The sequence below is a fragment of the Schistocerca americana genome, chromosome 7 (assembly GCF_021461395.2).
Source record: "Schistocerca americana isolate TAMUIC-IGC-003095 chromosome 7, iqSchAmer2.1, whole genome shotgun sequence".
Lineage (NCBI taxonomy): Eukaryota > Metazoa > Arthropoda > Insecta > Orthoptera > Acrididae > Schistocerca > Schistocerca americana.
Genome location: NC_060125.1, coordinates 533,707,048 through 533,724,014, shown reverse-complemented (window position 1 = coordinate 533,724,014; position 16,967 = coordinate 533,707,048).

The following is a 16,967-nucleotide window of genomic DNA, read 5'->3' as shown; positions in this document are numbered from 1 at the left end:
GAGAGTTTGACAGCAGACTATAACTGTCAACTTTGTTTACAATTGACAAAAAAACTTCAATCCAGCTACACCATAGGCTTTCGTGAGTAAGTCGAGAAAGTGAACCGGTGGGACTCGTTAATTTAATAATATAAACAAAAAGCGAAGGTGACGTGATCAAAAGTATCTGGAGACCTGGCTGAAAATGACTTAATAGCTCGCGGCGGGCTCCATCGGTAATGCTGGAATTCAATATGGTGTTGGCCTACCCTTAGCCTTCATGACAGCTTCCACTCTCGCAGGCATACGTTCAATCAGGTGCTGGAAGGTTTCTTGGGGAATGGCAGCCCATTCTTCACGGAGTGCTGCACTGACGAGACGTCGGCGTTCCAAAACATTCCAAAGGATTCAGGTCAGGACTCTGAGCAGGCCAGTCCATTACAGCGATGTTATTGTCGTGGAACCACTCCGCCACAGGCCGTGCATCATGATCAGATGCTCGATCGTGTTGAAAGATGCAGTCGCCATCCCTGAATTACTCTTCAGCAGTGAGAAGCAAGAAGGTGCTTAAAACATCAATGTAGGCCTGTGCTGTGATAGCGTCACGCAAAACAAGCCGCCTCCATGAATAACACGACTGCACTATAACACCACCGCCTCCGAATTTTACTGTTGGCACTACACACGCTGACAGATGACATTCACCGCGCATTCGCCATACCCATATCCTGCCATCGAATCGCCACATTGTGTACCATGATTCGTCACTCCACACAATTTTTTTCCACCGTTCAATCGTCCAATGTTTTCGCTCCTTACACAAAGCGAGGCGTTATTTGGTATTTACCGGCGTGTTGAGTGGCTTGTGAGCAGCCGCCCGACCATGATATCCAAGTTTTCTCACCTCCCGCTTAGCTGTCATACTACTTGCAGTGGGTCCTGGTGCAGTCTGGAATTCCTATGTGATGGTCTGGATAGATGTCTGCCTATTACACATTACGACGCTCCTCAACTGTCGGCGGTCTCTGTCAGTCAACAGACGAGGTCGGCCTTTTCGCCTTTGTGTTGTACGTGTCCCTTCACGTTTCCACTTCACTATCACATCGGAAACAGTGGACCTAGAGATGTTTAGGAGTGTGGAAATATCGCGTATAGACGTATGACACAAGTGCCACCCAAGCACCTGACCACGTTGGAAGTCCGTAAGTTCCACAGAGCGCCCCATTCTGCTCTCTCACGATGTCTAATGACGCTCAGGTCGCTGATATGGAGTACCTGGCAGTACGTGGCAGCATAATGCACCTAATATGAAAAACTATGTTTTTGGGGTTGTCCGGATACTCACATAGTGTAAGCATAAGGCGTATTGGTGAGAAAGAGATGGATATTATTCGAATATATTTCTAACTGGACAATTATTCGAACAAATTTATTCGCCAGTAAATTATCCATAAATTAAATAACAAATAACTAATTTTTTGTTTGCTTCTTGTACAGAATTAGTGTTTGTTCGCTTGGCTCAGTGCAGTTTCCGTTTTATGAATAACCTGTTTATGGTTTGTCCAGAAATGTGCCTTTGTGACTCAATGGATTATGTTCCAGGCTACAAAACTTAGGCTTAGCATTCGATGCCCGGTTGGTCCTAAGATTTTCTCTACTGTTATCGCTTCTTGCACTTATAACAATGATAGTAATGGCAAGTCAAGCGACACCGTATTTCGGAGTACGTGTTGAAATGTAGATCCCCATCTGACTGGCTGTATATGTTGAGAGGTGGGAGGAAGTCAAGGGCACAACACTAAGCCTTGTAACGCTCTGCAGTGCTGTAACCATCCTTGAAGCTGAGCACAGCTTTACGTGATTTACAGGGTGACAAATGAAACATAAAAATGCTTATAGGCGGACGGGCTCAGCAGTTTGGGCTATAATGCACTAGGCAGCCGCAATGTTAAGCACCAATTTATTTAGACAGCTGACGGTCAGTCGTGACCGATCAGCTGAGCCGATCAGCGTGGAACATGTTACGCATTTTTCTCATAACAAACGAACTTATTTTTCCGTCGTTTTACTTGCTTCATGAGCTGCGGATTATACGCTCACTCACATAGATATCGGAGCATACGGAAAATATAGTGACTCATCTATTTTCATGCATTCAGTTTTGAATGAAAATTTCGTTAGTAAACATTTACAAATATAGGAGAAAAACATCGAAGAAAGGAGCACCGTTGTCGTGCGTCATTGTCAGAGACGAGGCATTTGGGGTTGTTGGGTTGTTTTTGGGGGAGGAGACCAGGCAGCGAGGTCATCGGTCTCATCGGATTAGGGAAGGAGGGGGAAGGAAGTCGGCCGTGCCCTTTCAAAGGAACCATCCCGGCATTTGCCTGGAGCGACTTAGGGAAATCACGGAAAACCTAAATCAGGATGGCCGGACGCGGGATTGAACCGCCGTCCTCCCGAATGCGAGTCCAGGGTGCTAGCCACTGCGCCACCTCGCTCGGTGAGGCATTCGGTATATTAGAAAATGTAATGCGTCCGTATGGAGGAAGAGAAGCAGTAAAAGAACCTTTAAAAAAAACTGTCTCGGACTAGGCGATTTGTAGAATGCACTCTGGCAAATAACTGAAGAACAGAGAATTTTTCATCAACCAATGGACGTTAATGATGAATTTTGCAACTGCCGTAATAAATGCATGTTATCTTTTACAAAATAATGTGCCAGAAAGAGATGGCCATAAATTTGAAGAAATATTGTGCGTCCGTCCAGAACTGAAAATTCCCCAGTCCTACAAGCTGTCGAAAGTCATCATGGAATTTGTTTCAGGACGGAAGGAAGGTCTGGCTGCTTCGACAACTGCTCGAACACTGAAGGCAACCTTATAAGTCCTCCACGAGACAACCTGCTCACGACTACAAGAGCGTAACCTGCTGGCTGTCGCAGCTGCCCAGGATAAGAGCTACAAAGCATGTAATTTTTTTTATAATTGTCTGCTGCTGACGGCCTGACTAGTGCGTTACAGCCCTACTACACTAGCGACCCAGTTCCCTATATCTGTCTCTGCACCTGCCAATACGTCTCCCCTTCCCACTGCTAACATGGCCCAAGAACTCTAAGCAAGCAGCCGACGATAAGCTTGTAGCCGGCAAAAACTCTCAGTCTTCAAAACCTTTCTGAGAATGCTAACAGTATCAGACAGGCGCGTCTCCTTAGTATAACTACGCCATTTGTGGTTGCAGTGGTACAAAATGAGTGAACCAAGCAGAAACTCAGTGGTTTCTAACGACTAACGTCACCAGATTTTTAATCTAAAGTCTCCTAAAACGTTTATGAAATGCTGATGGACGTCCAGCGTCATCAAGAATGGTTAAGGATTAATTATGAGTGAGGTTGCCGTTGGAATATGTAGTAGTTTTTTGATCCGATATCTATCTATGCAATACGTAGAGCTTTGGGATTCAAAAACTTCGTAAGAGACACTGGGTTCCAGTATATAATATAAACTTCATTGCACACAACTTGTGCGTATTAAGATACAATATTTAGCACAGAGGTTTATGAATTCACACCGTTTCTACACGTGAATATACACTACTGGCCATTAAAATTGCTACACCACGAAGATGACGTGCAACAGACGCGAAATTTAGCCGACAGGAAGAAGATGCTGTGATATGCAAATGATTAGCTTCTCAGAGCATTCACGCAAAGTTGGCGCCGGTGGCGACACCTACAACGTGCTGACATGAGGAAAGTTTCCAACCGATTTCTCATACACAAACAGCAGTTGACCGGCGTTGCCTAAGGAGGAGAAATGCGTACCATCACGTTTCCGACTTTGATAAAGGTCGGATTGCGCGACGGCGGTTTATCGTATCGCGACATTGCTGCTCGCGTTGGTCGAGATCCAATGACTGTTAGCAGAATATGGAATCGGTGGGTTCAGGAGGGTAATACGGAACGCCGTGCTGGATCCCAACGGCCTCGTATCACTAGCAGTCGAGATGACAGGCATCTTATCCTCATGGCTGTAACGGATTGTGCGGCCACGTCTCGATCCCTGAGTCAACAGATGCGTACGTTTGCAAGACGACAATCATCTGCACGAACAGTTCGACGACGTTTGCAGCAGCATGGACTATCAGCTCGGAGACCATGGCTGCGGTTACCCTTGACGCTGCATCACAGTCAGGAGTGCCTTCGCTGGAGTACTGAACGACGAACCTGGGTGCCCAAAGGCAAAACGTCATTTTTTCGGATGAATCCAGGCTCTGTTTACAGCATTATGATGGTTGCATCCGTGTTTGGCGACATCGCAGTGAACGCCCATTGGAAGCATGTATTCGTCATCGCCATACTGGCGTATCACCCGGCGTGATGGTATGGGGTGCCATTGGTTACACGTCTCGGTCACCTCTTGTTCGCAATGACGGCACTTTGAACAGTGAACGTTACGTTTCAGATGTGTTACGACCCGTGGCTCTACCCTTCATTCGATCCCTGCGAAACCCTACATTTCAGCAGGATAATGCACGACCGCATGTTGCAGGTCCTGTACGGGCCTTTCTAGATACAGAAAATATTCGACTGCTGCCCTGGCCAGCGCATTCTCCAGATCTCTCACCAATTGAAAACGTCTGGTCAATGGTGGCCGAGCAACTGGATCGTCACAATACGCCAGTCACTACTCTTGATGAACTGTGGTATCGTGTTGAAGCTGCATGGGCAGCTGTACCTGTACACGCCATCCGAGCTCTGTTTGACTCAATGCCTAGGCGTATCAAGGCCGTTATTTCGGCCTGAGATGGTTGTTCTGGGTATTGATTTCTCAGGATCTATGCACCCAAACTGCGTGAAAATGTAATCACATGTCATTTCTAGTATAATATATTTGTCCAATGAATACCCGTTTATCATCTGCATTTATTCTTGGTGTAGCAATTTTAATGGCCAGTAGTGTAAAAGAGTTCGTTATATTGCACGCACACTAGCAACTTGTGTATAGTGTAAGTGGCAAGAGGCTATGGGAACAGGACACGAATAGCGATATATGGAATAAACCGTCCTCACTAATATCAGCACATACATATATTTCGACAATTATCATACACGTGCATACAGTACAAGGTATAAGAACAGACTGAATTAACATGACGGCTCAGATGAGCGACCTGAGTCCCAAAGGTTAATATTGTCTAAGGTCGATATTACCTATCGACGCCACTCAGGGTGGTCGTACAAGCTCGTAGACGCACGACCGGGTCCTCCACCCCGACCGGGGCGGGATGCGGAGGCGGAGCGACGGGAGGCAGGTCCACCTCGAAGTCGTTGAGAGCCAGCGAGGACGGACGATGCGGCGGCCAGCCCGAGAGCAGGGGGGCGCGCCGGTGTGGGCAGTCGCATCCCGAGGCCTGTCGCCTCACCCACCCACCAGCAGCTGTCGGGCATCCTCATGCTGTCGCCAGCTGCTGCCAGGGTGCCCAGCGGCATAGTGACGAGGCGCTCTTCATCAGTAACACTAGCACCTTCGAGGCGGGTCTCTGTGCCGCCTTATACACCAGTTTCCGCAAAGGCGTCTCCGCCGGCGCTGTTGGAAGCCACCGAGAATGGAACTGTCGCGGGGATCCATAAGCGTGGGATCCTGCAGCCCAGCAGGGTGGACGCATCTCTTCCAGCACGCCTGCTCCCCGGGCGAGCAGTCTGCCGTATGGGCAGACGGGGGCAGCGTGGGGTGGGGCGCCCATCAGCAGCAGAGGTGGCCAGTGTCTGTGTCTGCCAGGAGGACGGCAGGCACGGGGGCGTCGGGTGCCACCACCTCTCCACATAGACCTCACTCTTGTGTTTACAAAGGAACCAATTACCACATGCTAACAGTGGACAACAGTTGAGGTGTGTCCGGATGCTGTGCCACCGGCTGCCGTCTGACACGGGCCACCTCACCTTCAACGGGGGCGAGTGTCTACATGTCGTGCTGGACGTCGACGACAGCTGGCTGCTCTGCTGCCACGGAGACCAGAAGGGACTTGTGCCATGCTCGACTGTTGTCTAGCGCTCCGGCGCCCTCCCTCTGCTTCCCACGCTAGGGCACCCCACCTGTCTCTGTACCTGTTTGCTTCTTCGGGCAGTTCGGGTCCTAGGTACATTTCTGTCTCGTGTAGTATTTTGGGGGAGAAATAAGTATTCTGCACCGTTCAAAAATAATTTATATCTCATCATGTGTAATAGAGCTTTTTTGTGGCATGTTGTAAAGACTTTCTTAAATACGTCACAGAAAAAGATCGTTCTTACTTGATGACTTTATAAATTTATTTTGGACTATACTAAGTGACTGGGTGATATATTATAGGAGAGACAACATTGAAAGTGAATATACTTAACTGTTAGTGATTCATTCAAGTTCCATATCTCATATTCTGCCAATTTTTTGTTATTATGAACTGCAGTATTAGACTGCATTTTTGGTTACTCTTTTGCCGCTTATAGAAGTGCAATAAGAGCTGGAATCAGGTGTAGGGATGTGTCGACTATAGAGGTGTGTTACAGTATCGAATAGGCTCGGCTGATCCAGTATTACTGCAGACAGCAGTAAACAGTAACTTCCTCAGGATATACCTTTCTCGTCCTCGCCTCACTTGATACATGTGATAATTTGATTGATGGCTCTGAGCACTACGCGACTTAACTTCTGAGGTCATCAGTCGCCTAGAACTTAGAACTAATTAAACCTAACTAACCTAAGGACATCACACATATCCATGCCCAAGGCAGGATTCGAGCCTGCGACCGGAGCTGTCGCTCGGCTCCAGACTGTAGCGCCTAGAACCGCACGGCCACTCCGGCCGGCAATTTGATTGATTCTTGCTAGGTATTTTCCTATGTGGTAACCACATTTTTATGTACTGTGTGCACGTGTATGATGATTGTCGAAATATATGTATGTACTGATATTTGAGGGGACAGTTTATTCCGTATACCGCTATCCCCTGCAGATCATACCTCAACAGAAGTAATTACCCAATTATTATACGTTCATAATAAGTACCTGAATATGCACAGAGCAAATAATGCAGAAACAATTTATGAGATCATTTTATAAAAAATGATTGTAGTGTTTATGATATTTGTTATCCTCAATAAGTATCCTACAGCCATGATCTAGAATTTAAATGCTCATTGCTATTACATAACCAGCTAAATGCTTTAACCAAAAGGCTGTTGTTAGACAGCAGTTTCTGTAAATGTTTAAAGTCAAGAACCGAACATCAAGAATGAGGTACAATGATCGAGTAGCTCCTAATAAGCCACACATTTCTGCAGTCAAAGTGAAGTGACGCTTGAGATAGTCTTTGAACGATTCCACTGGACACTGGACAGTGGCCCTGCGCCTGCTATACGGATGTCTGAGTCACAGCTCTCGTACAAGATAAGCAATTTAAGAAGTAATAAGCTGTTTTTAACACTTTAAACTGATTTATTACGTTAATTATAGTGCTCTTCAAGCGTACCATTAAAGTTTTTTGTCTTACTCGCGTATTTTCACAGTAATCATGTAAAGTTCGTTTTGTTTACGTATCTCGGCCAGGACGAACTTTTGAGCTTTCAGATTAAACTTCATACCGCAATTTTAAGTGCATTTACTGATAGTTTAGCGTGCTAAATACGTTTCTTGCCCCTTTATATCTGTAGAGTATCGTCATCTCTTAAGTAATTTCCAGTAAAAAATATTTGAACCACTGTTTACAGAGTCGCGAGTAGGCCTAATTTTTCGTACACGTATTTTCATTGTTTTCCGGTAACTTAATTGTCTTTCTGTCACTAAAATCGATCTGTACCATGAGTGTAAAGTGCCTGACGAGCCGTAGAATCGTTAGCTCCGGTGTCTGGTGTGGTGGATGTAGTAACTTTTTTCATTGGGGCGATTTTAGTGGCGTGGGAATTGGGAAAATGAGCGAGACTCATCAGTGGTTCTGTAGGCTATGCAGCAGAGATAGAGAGGGGAAAATTGCTGCCCTTCATTTAGATGAGGCTAGGCGAGAACTGGGCAGGTTAAGGGGGGAGAATGGTAAACAGGGATGGAAGTGGCAACAGGCATAAGGAACAGGCCAAGAAATTCTTCTGACAGCTTTGTTATTAATGTACAAAATAGGTTTGACCTGTTGCCTCAGTCAGAAATTGATGAGCCTCTCACAGAAGTAGATGTAGACAGGGCTCAACAAGCTTTCAGCAGCAAATTGAATAAGAATGTAGGGAAGTCTGCAAAGAGAAAGGAAGTCTTGTTGCTAGGTAGTTCGCATGCTAGGGGTGTGGGCCAACTTCTGGAGGATGAATTAGGGTCAGAATACCAGGTCACAAGTTTTTTCAAACCTAGTGCTGGACTGGGGAAGGTTACAGAGGATTTAGGTTCACTATGTAGAGGCTTTACTAAGGAAGACACCGTGTTTATTGTGGATGGGCCAGGCAACAGTATTGACAGAGATCCAGGGCACAGCATAGAGTGTGACCTGGCAAAGATTGCATCAACATCGAGTCATACCAGTGTTGGGTTTGTGTCGGTTCTGGAGCGCCACGACCGACCTCATTTGAGCTCTTCTGTCAGGAGAGTTAATTTGGAGTTGGAACGGCTACTTGGATCTGGTGCAGGGTCACAAATTGGTGTGGTTCCTGTTGATTCACTCTGTAGGTGGGACTATACTAGACATGGCCTACACCTCAACAAGAAAGGGAAGGGTAAACTGGCTGGGCTGATAGCAGGAAATTTAAAGGGGGGAGGAACTACATGTCATGGTGGAAACTCTTTTTTAGTGTAAGATCAGTGTCCAGTGGGAAACTCAGCCAGGCAAGTACTAAAGATGTTAAAAAATTCAAGATACAAAAGTAAAGTGAAAAATAATGTTAGTATATTTCCTCAAAATATTGAAGAATAAAATTGATGAGCTTCTACTTTGTTTAGAAGTTACAGAAACTGTGAATGTAATAGATGTACTATGCCTGTCTGAGCATTACATTGTCACTGATATGCAAAAGGTTAGCATCAATGGGTACAAATTAGCTGCACATGTAAGTAGAGATAATATGATCAGAGGAGGAGTTGCCATATATGTCAAAAACTTCCACAGTGTAAAAAATTTAGAAACTAAAAAATTTTGTGTAGAGCAACATATGGAAGCATGTGCCACTGAACTTAAACTAAATGATGGCACTTTCATAATTGTAACAGTGTATAGGCCCCCCTCAGGGAATTTCCAGCTATTTCTAGAAAACTTGGATGCTTTGTTGTGCTATCTGTCAGACAGGGGGAAGTAAATTATCATTTGTGAGGATTTCAATGTTGATTTCCTGAAAGAGTGTAATAGCAAGAATGACCTTGTAGTATTACTCAGTTCTTACAATTTGAGCTCCGTCATTGATTTTCCTACTCGGATAACAAAGAACAGCAGTACATTGATAAATAACTTTTTTATGGACCAAGATAAGATTAAGGACATAAATGCTTATCCTGTTGAGAATGGTCTTTCAGATCATGGTGCACAGCTGGTTACAGTACATGACATAGCTCCATGCAGTATATCAAATCAGGCTTTCAAAGCAGTGTGTTCAATTAACAATATGAATAGTGCAAACTTCAGGGAAAGCCTACAGCAGCTAGACTGGGATGAAGTGTATAAGGAACCTGATGCAAACTGGAAATATAACTTATTTCACGATACATTTTTAAGGGTATTTGATAATTGTTTTCCCAAGAAAATAGTTAAACATAATTCCAAGAAAACATAAGAAACCTTGGCTAACTAAAGGCATAAGAGTATCTTGCAACCGTAAAAGAGAACTGTATCTAACAGCAAGAGGGAGTACTGACCCCGAAATTGTTCAATATGATAAAAACTATTGTGTGGTGCTAAGAAAAATTATTAAAAAGTCCAGAAGCATGTGTATCATGTCTGAGATCAGTAACTCTGATAATAAAATTAAAGCAATTTGGAATATTATTGAAAGGGAAACAGGGCAACCAAGAGCACAGGAAGACTTTAGTGCCATAAAACTGAATGACAAGTGTACTAACAAACAATCAGAAATTGAAAATATTTTCAATAATCATTTTTTAAATGTTGTGGAGAAAATAGGATCTGGATCTTCACTAGAAGTGGCAAGGCTACTAATAGAAGAGGCCATACCTGTGCAGTTTGAAACAACTGTAATTCCACCAACCTCTCCCTCTGAAATCAGTAAAATAATGAACTCACTGAAAAGTAAAAGCTCTTACGGAACTGATGGCATTTCCAGCAAGGTACTTAAAGCTTGTTCCCCACAGATAAGCAGGATTCTCAGCCATGTATGTAATAGCTCTTTGGAGCAGGGTGTTTTCCCTGACAGACTGAAATATGCCATTGTAAAACCATTGCATAAAAAGGGGGATATGTCGGATGTCAACAACTACCGCCCAATCTCTCTTCTAACAGCTCTATCAAAAATTTTTGAGAAAGTAATGTATTCAAGAGTAGCCTCCCATATTTGTAAAAATAAAGTACTAACAAAATGTCAGTTTGGTTTTCAGAAAGGCTTTTCAACAGAAAATGCTATATACGCTTTCACTGATCAAATATTAAATGCTCTGAATAACCAGATATCACCCATTGGTATTTTTTGTGATCTCTCAAAGGCCTTTGATTGCGTAAATCATGGAATTCTTTTAGATAAGCTAAATCATTATGGTTTGAGTGGGGCAGTGCACAGATGGTTTAAATCATACTTAACTGGAAGAATGCTGAAAGTTGAAATAAGTGGTTCATGCAATGTTAAAACAACAGCTGATTCCTCAAACTGGGGGGCTATCAAGTACAGGGTCCCACAGGGTTTGGTCTTAGGTTCTTTACTGTTCTTGATATACATTAATGACTTACCATTCCACGTTGATGAAGATGCAAAGTTAGTTCTTTTAGCTGATGATACAAGTATAGTAATAACATCCAAAAACCAAGAACTAAGTGATGTAATAGTAAATGATGTTTTTCACAAAATTATTAAGTGGTTCTCGGCAAACTGACTCTCTTTAAATTTTGATAAAACACAGTATATACAGTTCTGTACAGTAAATGGCACAACTCCAGTAATAAATATAGACTTTGAATAGAAGTCTGTCGCTAAGGTAGAATTTTCAAAAATTTTAGGTGTGTCCATTGATGAGAGGTTAAACTGGAAGCAACACGTTGATGGTCTGCTGAAACGTCTGAGTTCAGCTACGTATGCTATTAGAGTTATTGCAAATTTTGGTGATAATAATCTCAGTAAATTAGCTTACTATGCCTACTTTCATTCACTACTTCTGTATGGCATTATATTCTGGGGTAATTCATCGTTGAGTAGAAAAGTATTCATTGCTCAAAAACGTGTAATCAGAATAATTGCTGGAGCCCACCCACGGTCATCCTGCAGACATCTATTTAAGGATCTAGGGATCCTCACAGTATAAATATATCCACTTATGAAATTTGTTGTTAATAATCCAACCCAGTTCAAAAGTAATAGCAGTGTGCATAGCTATAACACCAGGAGAAAGGATGATCTTCACCATGCAGAGTTAAATCTAACTTTGGCACAGAAAGGGGTAAATTATGCTGCCACAAAAGTCTTTGGTCACTTACCAAACAGCATCAAAAGCCTGACAGACAGCCAACTAACATTTAAAAATAAATTAAAAGAATTTCTAGATGACAACTCCTTTTACTCATTGGCTGAATTTTTAGATATAAATTAAGGGGGAAAAAAACAACTTAAACATTAGTGTCATGCAATATTTTGTGTAATGTATTATCTTGTACAGACATCTTTTATTAAACTGACACGTTCCACATCATTACAAAGTATTGTATTCATGATCTATGGAACAAGTATTAATCTAATCTAATCTAATCTAATCTAACGATGTGTAACCAACTGGCAATCACGAATGAGGCTGCTATATGGATACTAATTACGAAGTCGCCCATACTGTCACTGTAAGTACAGAAATCGGTTTTGAATACAAATCGCCACATGAACTTATGGCGATACATTAAAGCATATTGAATCTTCTTGTCATAGAGCCAGCGCCCAGCATTACCCTATGAAGTTGTCATGTAACTTCCTGTGCACCATCTCAAGATGAGCCTGATAAGTTTTGCAAACCAGTTTATGGAATAAACAAGTGCTTCAAAACAGTGACTGGTTGCAGTTTTCTGTATTTGGACTGGCACTTCAACCTGGTGAACTTGAGGTGTCAGCTGGGGTTGTTACACTGTTCTTGCCACTATCTCACTTCCCACCATCGGTTATGACACTGTCACAAGAAAGCTGGAGCAGGCGTTTACAGTTGCAGTTTATCCCTCAGGTTTCATAGGAGCTACAGACTGAGCAAGTTTACTGTTGTCCAGTGTTAAGTGACTTGAGCTCTCAATGCAAAACTATTATTAGGTTGACAGTACTGTGATTCATACATATTCTTAATTTTTTGTCATAATTGACTTTAATACATAAATAGATATCTTAAAATTTCTTGTTTTCATTTATTTAATATAGACATAGAATCACTGACTATAAAAATTTAGGTTTGGTTATCGAGTACTTCAGTGCTTCTAGAATAGCGACTTATTTTGCAGTAAAAACTGAGGTCTCTTCTGCTACATAGTATTTTCTGCGCCTTCATAAGTGAACTGTAAAAGGGCGTGCCACTTAGTTCATCATGTATCACTTCCTCGGTGGCTCTGCTTTCTGTGGAGACTAGAGTAAACCTCTGTACAGCGTTAAAACGGCCGCAACAGCTGCACAAAAATTATCATAATCAGTGTATTTCTTGTCAGATCTACATACAACAGCGTTTTATCACTGAATTTGTCTTATACACATCGGCTAGTGCGGCTTAAAAAGCTAGCATCTAACATAATCCCTTATAAAAAATGCTTGTCATACAAGCGATTCGCAGCAGCGACACTAAACAAGGCTTTTGGAATCATATACCTTATTTCTGAACCACTTTCTTGTCACATACAAACTGATATAGTCCTTGCAAATGTCAGAGTTGGATGGGATACCATATAGGAAAAGAGAAAAGTCAATTTTGGCTCTCAGAAGCGCTCAATAGATGTGCAGTAGGCTTCTCACCACAGTCTACGTAGTGAAAGTTCATTCAAGCACTCTGGAGTTTCTTCTGGGAGCTGTGAAGAATGATCTGCTTTTACGAAATGCAGGTATATATGAAGTTTGTGATGTGTTGAAAGATACATAGGACAAACGATATCGCTATAAAAGAACACTGCATTGAACTTCACTGATACACCCGTTGTGTCCAGGTACGGACTACCAAATGGAAAGTCGATATTAATTACAATTTAGAAGATTTATTGTGAAAAAAGGTAAAATAAAACTCAGTGTAATCACTCGTGTCCAGGTCCGTAGCCAAAGATCAACTTCTGCAAACACTATCAGTAGGAGGAAATGGAGGATTGTGGCTCACTGGCCCACTTTCTGCCTCACCCTCTGGGTTCATCAGAAATTGGGCCAGTTATCCACAATCCCCTGTTTCCTCCTACTATACTCCAAGAGTTCAAGTCTAACTCACCCCATTTTCACTCAGAAGAATATATTTTTTTTACAAAGGTGCATGCAACAACATTGAATTTCAATGTTTTTTTTATAAACAGTGCACGTAGAAAATGATTGGTGCATGTAAGAAAATAAATAAAAGGAATTGGTGAACGTAAGAAAATAAAGTTGATTCTTGACTACAGATGTGGATTGTTTTACCTTGTTTTCACAATAAATCTTCTGAACTGTAATTAATACCGACTTTCCATTTGGTAGTTTGTACCTGGGACACAGGTGTATCAGTAGAGCTCAATGCAGTGTTCTTTTATAGCGATATCGTTTGTCCTATGTCCCTTTCAACACATCACAAACTTCATATATACCTGCGAGCATTCTTCACAGCTCCCAGAACAAACTGCAGAGTGCTTGAATGACCTTTCACCATGTAGACTGTGGTGAAGAGCCTACTGCACATCTATTGAGCACTTCCGAGAGCCAAAATTGACTTTTCTCTAGCTGAGCTTCAGGCCTCCGCCTTCTGTACATCAACTCAGCACCGAGTTCCATCTCTGAATTAACAGAGCTGCTCCATTATTCGAATTGAAACACACCATCCCACCTACAGATAGGTCTCAAACCCACCTCAATGGCGATAAATCATAACAGAAACGAGAACAGAAACTGTTCTGTCAAACAGCTGGTACTACCCGTGTGTAATACTCTTGTGACTTCGAAAGGTTATGGCCAGATCCTTCAGTTGATGTACCTGCAGTGAGCTTTGACATTGACAATGTAAAGAAACTTCGAATACGTATATACAGTTGGTATCTGACGACAAAGTTGGTATGAGAGCAGACAAATTATCCATTTTTTTCAAGGATTTATAGTATAATATTAATCAGTATTACTCAGAATTGCTGTTAAACTGTTTCATTAGCTTAACTTCAAAGTTTAAGTAATCAAAATCGATTATAAATCGTAAATACTTTCGAAAATTTCGAACTGTATAAAGATAATTAAAATCGATTTCAATCACTTAGAAACTATAGGAGACTGTTTAATTAACTTGATTTCAAAGTTTAAATAACTAAAATCGGCTAAGAAATAGATATATGTAAAATATCATAATATAATTTTCTGCAGTCAGAAGCATCGGTTGACAGTTTCTCTTAATTGCTGCCACAGTCTAACATAACAATCGCAACACTCGCTGCTGTAAAAGTTGTTACCGTTTGACAGATGGAGCGACACTAGCGCTCCAAGCGGCGAGTAAGGTGAACGTCAGACGCGTAGTAAGCATAATGTTTGTTTGGCATCCATTTCCTACGTAATTTACGAAATATTTGAGTTATTTTCTTGCCTCCAAGGGTTTGTGTAGTATCAGAATACATATATGGTTCTAAAACTGATTCTAAAATAAGCGCAAGTATGGACAAAAACCATGAATCGAGTGGCAAGCTACAACACATTCGTGAAGAAACACTTGTGACGTTAGGTGGAATTGCAGCTTACCACGTTGATATCAAAAGAATATAAACACACAGGTTCACACATAAGAAACACAGACATGTACCTCTACATGCAAAAGCGATCGACAGCTCATTTATCGTTCTGTAGGCCTACTGTGTTTGTCATTGTCGCCTGTTGCCACAAGTACGACCTTCAAATGGTTCAAATGGCTCTGAGCACTATGGGACTCAACTGCTGAGGTCATTAGTCCCCTAGAACTTAGAACTAGTTAAACCTAACTAACCTAAGGACATAACAAACATCCATGCCCGAGGCAGGAGTCGAACCTGCAACCGTAGCGGTCTTGCGGTTCCAGACTGCAGCGCCTTTAACCGCACGGCCACTTCAGCCGGCGTACGACCTTCATCTTTATATTATTCTAAGTGGGACGAACAACTGTTGAAAACATTATAGTGAGCTGATTACATTACATTTCACGCAAAACCAAACATATGAATAATTTTCAAACAATATGTCAGTGAACAAGGTGCTAACAAAATAATGTCATCACACGAAGGAACCAAGGAAAATTAAGTGACTAACAGAAGAAGTGAATGAAATACATACCAGACATTACGCTTTTGTAAGACACGAATAACTGCACTTAATCTAACCACTTCATCGTCAAGCAGGTGTGTGTTGACGATTCACACGAATCTGGCACTGATACATGGGGAGTTAAACTGGCTGTGTCATAGGACTGTTTTACAGCTTTAGATGGAGTGTCGAATCTTTGTGGCAGTTTCCTCTTCATCGTCAGTTGAGGTGGCTTATTTGGGATGTCAAACAGTGTGGGTACTGCATTCAATACGAGTTTATTATTGTCTGTGTTCATGAACTGGTTTTGTTCGAAATGTAGCAAACAAAATCTAATATTATTATACAGGTAAACTGGGTCTTTTTTCATAAGGTCTTCTCGTCCGCTATTAACTAGCCATTTTCTGTTCCTAAAACGAAACATTAATAATTAATACACATGTAGTCTGTAAGTGAATCCAGACGATACAGTTTAGTAACATGAAGGTATATACCTCTCAGGATCCTTAGGAAACTTAAAAAAAGACATCTGTGGTGTCTTCTTCATGTCGTTCGTGCAATTAATTGCGCTTCAAACGCTCCCGCTTGTAAAACCCATTGCAGAAAAGAAAATAAACAACCATTATTCGCTTTCACGATCGCGCCGAACTCCCAGTTTAAGTTACTGTCCGCTTGGGGCGTTGGTGGCGCAGTAGGTAACAAAATCGAGACGAAGTATGGCGACAGTTATGTTAGACTGTGACTGCTGCAAGACAAGTGTAGCTGGGAGTGACAGCGACCGAGATAAGAGGCGGAGTAAACAGGAAGGCGTGGCTATGCAGCGCGGTAGCCAGTTTTACCACACTTACATTTCCTCCGGTTGTCAGCCAGGTTAGGGCTGTACTCGAGGCACAACCTATAGCAGCTGCTGCTGTGCTAAGTCACTGACAGAGTCCTAAAAGCAAAAGTTCCAAATAGACAAAATACATGGTACACAAAACAGCTGTCTACTATGAAAAATCAAGTTATGTTGTTGTACAATATTTATAAAAATCTGAAAACCAACCATGCTAAACTAGCCTATGTTAGATCTAGGAATGAGTACAAAAAAGCAATTGTGTAAGCCAAACAAGCACACAATCTCAGAAGTATTGAGAAATCCACCAATAAGTGCAAAGCAGCATGGACTCTAATAAATAGTGTCGCCAAAGATAAAAGAAGTGACAAAATTAGTATCTCTCCCCAGGAATTTAATGACTTTTTTATTAAATCAGTAATTTTTACTTCTACATAAATGTGTCTAATATCCAGATCTGCTTTCAGCTGTGCAACTCGTTTAAAATCAAGAAATGCATCGGATACTTTGCGAAAATTATTTGGAGGATTAATATTCCACATCTCCTGTGGG